We start from the raw sequence: 5,638 nt of genomic DNA on the forward strand, positions 1-5,638 counted from the left end.
GTGGGGAATAAATGAGTGGAGATTAGATTAATAAAGTTGTTGTCAACACATGTGGTTTATTGGACGTGGTTTCGTCATGGTTTTGTTTCATTTTATTACATCTTTTGTCGTGTGTGTGTGTGTGTGTGTGTGTGTGTGTGTGCATTTTTTCAGTTGTTGTTGCTGCTGTTGTTATCGCCGCCGCCATCGTCATCCTCCTTACAGTTTGATGTAACGATTGTGACAAAATGAACATAAAAGTCGAAAAAATCTGCTATCCAGTGCTTTGGTTTTTGTACGTCGGACAAAGTGTGAAACAGCTTGAAAAACTATACACCAAAGAGATTTTTCTGGCAAAATTTTTTCGGCATGACCATCCAAATTTTTTGTTCGTTGGCTTCGATGGAAATTCATACTGGTTTTGGTTGAATGATAGCCGAAGCATGATTTTATACTTTAGACTGATGTGTTAAATCTTAAGCAAACTATTGTTCGTACCATATGTTTCCATATGTGCGCAAAGTGTATGTCTCTTTCTCTTTCTCGTTCTCTCGATTTGTGTGTGCTTGTGTGCAAAAAGCATCGAACAGATACAGAATTGTAGTGGCGAAACGATACAAATATGTGTAAAGTGGTTGGCTAACGACCAATAAAATATAACCTTAAATACATTTTCGGAAAAGCCATTTTTGGTATCATCGTTGATGGTCAAGCACACAAGTGCAAGTGTGACTTGCTATTTTCATGCACAATCATCATCACCAGACGCTGTAATAAAATGTATATACGTGTTTGTATTTCGAGCGTCTTGTGTGCCATAAACAGAGCCGTTACGTTGACATTGAATGCGTCGGAATTTCGGGTAAATGACGCTCCTTGGATGCCGTCGAAGAAGATAGCGATTGAACAGTATGCAGACCTTGAGTTGAGCCTTTGATTGCACCGGCTTGATGGTACAATTCAAGAGATTGTTATTGAATTTTAATGAAGGAAAAATTTAAATTCAAAATCAATGGAACTATTGATCACTTTTTACTTCTCGGCAGATCTTTGCATTCGTTGAACTATCGCCCTAAATGGCCACTTGAAACCATGTAAACAAACGACAAAGAAATATTCAAACACATTTCATCATCTTCTCGAAACCGTCTATGTGAGTGTTATGGAAATTTTGCTGATTCGGTCGTCTGAAGATTGCTTGTATCCCCCCAAAGAATAGAAGCCGCAACGTAAATCGAAACAGTTTTGCATGTAAATTATCTGTGTGTGCCTACTTGTCATTCTGGCTAAATGAGAATCTTCGTTGATGTTTTTGGTGACGCTATGAATTTTCACAACGAATCGATGACCAGAATAGATACTCCCTAAAGTGGTGCGATTGTTAAGCAAGAGCACACTCATACTCCAGATATGCTAATTATTTGTCGTTCCCGGTTAAATATTTACTCAATCGAAGCATAGCCGAAAACAATACGATTTCGATTCGAGACGGTGCTTGTCCGCAAACTGTCTTCTTCGTCTTCTTATTGCTGTGGTCGTTGTTGTTGCTGGAAGAAAGAATAATGGAATAATATGAAAATTGAAATTAAACGCTGCCAGCATGTGAAAGAAGGAGGCGGTTTATTTGTAAATAGTACATGATCAACATTCGCTAGCATTGACTTCGCAACCAAACTACACAAACAATTATGCGGCTAAACGTACGTCACACAGCACATATGTGCTTGTGTTTGTGATGTAGCATGTCGTGTTACAGCGAGAAAAAGGCGAGACGAGAAAATGGAAATGAGTCAGAATGTAAAATTAAATTCACTGTTTTATCAATCCGCTTTGCGACGAGGTCACCGAAAAACATTCTACTTGGAAAAAGAATTCCCGACTCTCGTTGGCATTAAATTAACCGATTCAGCTGGCTTTCTAAGCTAGTGACTATGTTATTCATGTTCATACCACAAACACTCTTTCTATTACACTGTTCCCGTTCAGTTCGGTTCGGTTTTTTTCTCTCATTTGGTTCGTCCATGCTTCTACCTCGTGCTGACAGTTTACACTCGTGCTATTTCTCTCCCTTGATTTGTTTTCTGAAATGGGATAATTCGTTGAACGACGTTTATCAACAGTAGCCGCAGTTCGAAGCGACAAAACACGGTAGAACATCCATGAAGACTGATCGTTACAGTCAATTCGATAAGTTTGTTTGGATAAATTTTGGTGAAAGTGAATGTGATACTGTTTTCATTTCGTGTGGATTTCTTTTTTTCGTTTTTATTGGGTGATGCAAATTAGAATTGCCTTCGCTTGTCACCACAATACCGGGGATTCCTTTTTTTTGGGCGACATGTGATTCACTAGAAATTTCTCGATATTTTTTTTTCGGAGATATTTTTTCTTCGAATTTTATGCGAAATTGGTAAAAATGCCATCCTTTTTATTGTGCTTCAATTTTTAATTGAAAAAATAGCTTGCATTTAAAATTAATCGAAATATGGGTGAAAAACATTCACTCTTGTAACTTCAACATGAATAGTTTAGAGAAACTTCAGTGGAACCGTACAATAGATTTGTGACTTCTTCGCAACCAAAAGCAATAAAGTCTAACATGCATACGAATGTTTTTGTTTAGATAGGTGAACGGATTGTTTTCCTCTTGATGAGAAGTTTATTCAACCAGAGTTGATGAGATATGATACGATTTCCCCTATTTTTCATTTCACCAAATCAGAAATCAGATTCACAAAATTGTCACAAACTTGGAACTGCGCAACTCCAATCTCATTGTGAATTGGGACAATACAGATAGTCAGTTACAATTGCGGAGAAGTTCTTTGGGATTGGAGAAGGCGTGCAAATCATATTTGTTATCAACGTTCCGCTTTGTTAAATAAAAATGCTCCACTCGAAATAATTTTAACGACACCAATGAAGTAGACAGGAAACCCGACCTAACTGAATGTACGATGACAAAAACAGTCTTTTATACAACGGAAATTTTCCAAGTAAAATGATTTGATCGTGAGAAGACATTCGGTATAAAAAAAACAATGAAAATGATAAAAGCGCATTTAAAAGTGAAATTAAATAAAAATATTAAATTTTTGTTGGAAGTCTATAACCCGATTTTTGAAATGTAAATTCTTGAAATGAATTCAAAGTTCAAGGCACAAAGATTGACGATTTGTTTTTCACATTTTCATTTGAAAACTTAAAATATATTTAGAAAAGAAAAATTTACCTTCTTTTCTAGGCATATGCCAGAATAATTGTAAAAAAATTTAATCGATTTGCCAACGAAAAATTATTTATTAAATGATATTTGAAAAAATCTATAACAGATCTGTTATTAAAGTAACATTTTAGTTGAAACATATTTTGTGTTTTCAGATTAAAACACAATCATGGCTTGAAAATAAAGTTTGAACGAGAGTGGAGTTAAATATAGCGTAAAATCAATTTGGTGTTTTTGTCAATTGTCCACAGGATGAATCAAATGAAGTGCGCTTCGAAATGCATAAAACAAATATATATTAGGTCGAGGCGTTTGAAGGCAATCGTGAAAAATTTTCCGTTATCCCGAATTGATTGTACATTGTATTGTACTGTACTGTATAACATGCAGACTCCCGACAGAATGCTAGTCCGTGTGTGCTAAGCTGTGCTGTGTGTGCACTGCAACGAGATTGCCGAAAAGTCGAGTTTGAAATTGAATGTATCGCGCGCATACAGCACGAAGCAAAACACGCCATCCAACTGAATGCGTATATTCATATCATATTTAACTCAACGTTACGCTACTCGAACCTTCAGTACGTTATTTGCTAAGGTAGCGTGTGTATCGTGCAATGTGGCGATGTTTGTGTCATGTGGACTCTGAAATGGTTTTATAAATTTTACGTTGAACGTTACTGATAATCGTGGTGTTCACGGTGTGCAAGAGCCAAACATTGAATTCTGTAGTAGCCGCCGTGTATAAAGTTCATGCATTGTGCTTCATTGATGGATTCAATTGCATTGCAATGCGAAAAAAATCATACGACAAAAATAATATCGATCGTTCCATTAAGAGATACATTTGCATACCAATTTAAATAATTAATTTGCACAATTTTACCGAATCGCAATCGGATTGAACTTGAAAAAGTGGAATATTTAGCCAAATAAAAAGAAAGCGAAAATCAGTGTATTATTTGCAGTGAAAATTCAAACTCAAAAACAAACACAATTTAATATTGATAGAACTACCCTTTAGCCAATTAATTATTGAGCCGAATTGATTTATGGCATTAATTGAAATAGATTTTGAAATTTTTTTGTGATCTCCATCCATTGTTGAAGTGAACATTTTCCCATCAGTAGATTTTTTTTGAGAAAAAAGTGAAAAAATCCATCAACAATCCACAAAAATTCGAGATTGCCATCAAGGGATTATCAATTTCAAGTACTTGTCTACAATTACGATTTTACATAAAAACAAAAAAATTTGCTAAAAAAAGGAAATAACTTAATTCCTTTGTAATTCACATCGTTTTGTTACTTTTTTGAATATGTATACACAAATTAACAGACATTAAAGCGCACACAAAAAAACGTGTGTCAACATCATTTGTTTTATAGTGAAACTGAAAATCGAAAACATTTTGTAATTACTGTTAAGGGTAAAAAGGTTGTATCGAACCAAATAATAAACTGTTAATCCGATGAATGGTGAACAGATAACCCGCATAAATTCGAATTACGCAATTAATACCAGAGGTCAACTGAACGCGGCCAATGCATTGCCTCACCAAACAATGAAAACAAACATCGCCACCAATCCATCCATGAATTTTTACAACTTTTTCGAGTGTTTCACAGTTTCCCTTTCAAAGCGCTTGTTTTTTTGGTCGATGTGAAGCAATCAATGTAAATTTCACTTAATTTAAACTCCCATTCAATGAGAATGCCATTGAATTGGAAAAGGCGTCCCCATTGAGTCTTTATCTTTTTTTTGTCATTTTTCGATCCCGCAATCGAATAAAAGCGCTACCATAAAATGCCTGATTATTTACCTTCAACCACTTTTACTCTCAGATTAAGCATTAGCCAAGAGCTGGAAGAGTTCTCCGAATTTTCGTGTAAAACAAGTTCAAACAACTCCAATTGATCCGTATGGAGTTAGTTATAGTTTTTCGAAAGTTTCTTCAAAATGTGTTCGAAATGTCACAGAAATTATTTCCCAAAACATGTCCTGCTAAAATTATTCAAACTCAATTTGAGCTGAACGAATTTTTGACAATAATTTTGAACAAATCCAGAAACATTTTTTTTAAAATTTCGTTAAACATTCGATCTGTTGGTTTCATATTTCCACCTTTCGCTGCGAGTCTATTGTTGTGCGGTTGAACAAGTGGCACCAAATAATAATTTGTACTTCATTATCAAACAATCAAGTCATTATCTGACACTCAATCATTTCAATTAGACACGCTGTCGCAATCAGCTTAATCTAATAACAAATTGTGGAAATTCATTTCTGTTAATAATGCATTGTTTTAAATCGAAAACCAATTTTCTTCGTGTTCGCACTCTGTCTCTCTCTCTCACAGTCTCCGTCTTTCATTTCCTGTATCTCTAACATATGGGTACGTTCGCATTGTGTGTGTGTGTGTGTGTGTGTGTGTGT

At 35.2% G+C, this 5,638-nt stretch overlaps 1 protein-coding gene across 2 annotated transcripts in view; it reads left to right on the top strand.

Annotated features, from left to right (window-relative positions):
* Positions 1–3,800: 3,800 nt before the first annotated feature.
* The window catches only part of LOC129569973 (opioid-binding protein/cell adhesion molecule), a 39,263-nt gene continuing 37,425 nt past the window's right edge, over positions 3,801–5,638 (top strand). For both annotated transcript variants that reach the window (XM_055449268.1, XM_055449269.1), the window contains exon 1: positions 3,801–4,414. The gene's annotated coding sequence lies outside the window, so the exon portion shown is untranslated. The remainder of the gene's footprint in view (positions 4,415–5,638) is intronic.

Source organism: Sitodiplosis mosellana, unplaced genomic scaffold, assembly GCF_009176505.1.
Source record: "Sitodiplosis mosellana isolate CC-2019 unplaced genomic scaffold, AAFC_SMos_1.0 Smas_scaffold_47, whole genome shotgun sequence".
NCBI classification, from domain to species: Eukaryota; Metazoa; Arthropoda; class Insecta; order Diptera; family Cecidomyiidae; genus Sitodiplosis; species Sitodiplosis mosellana.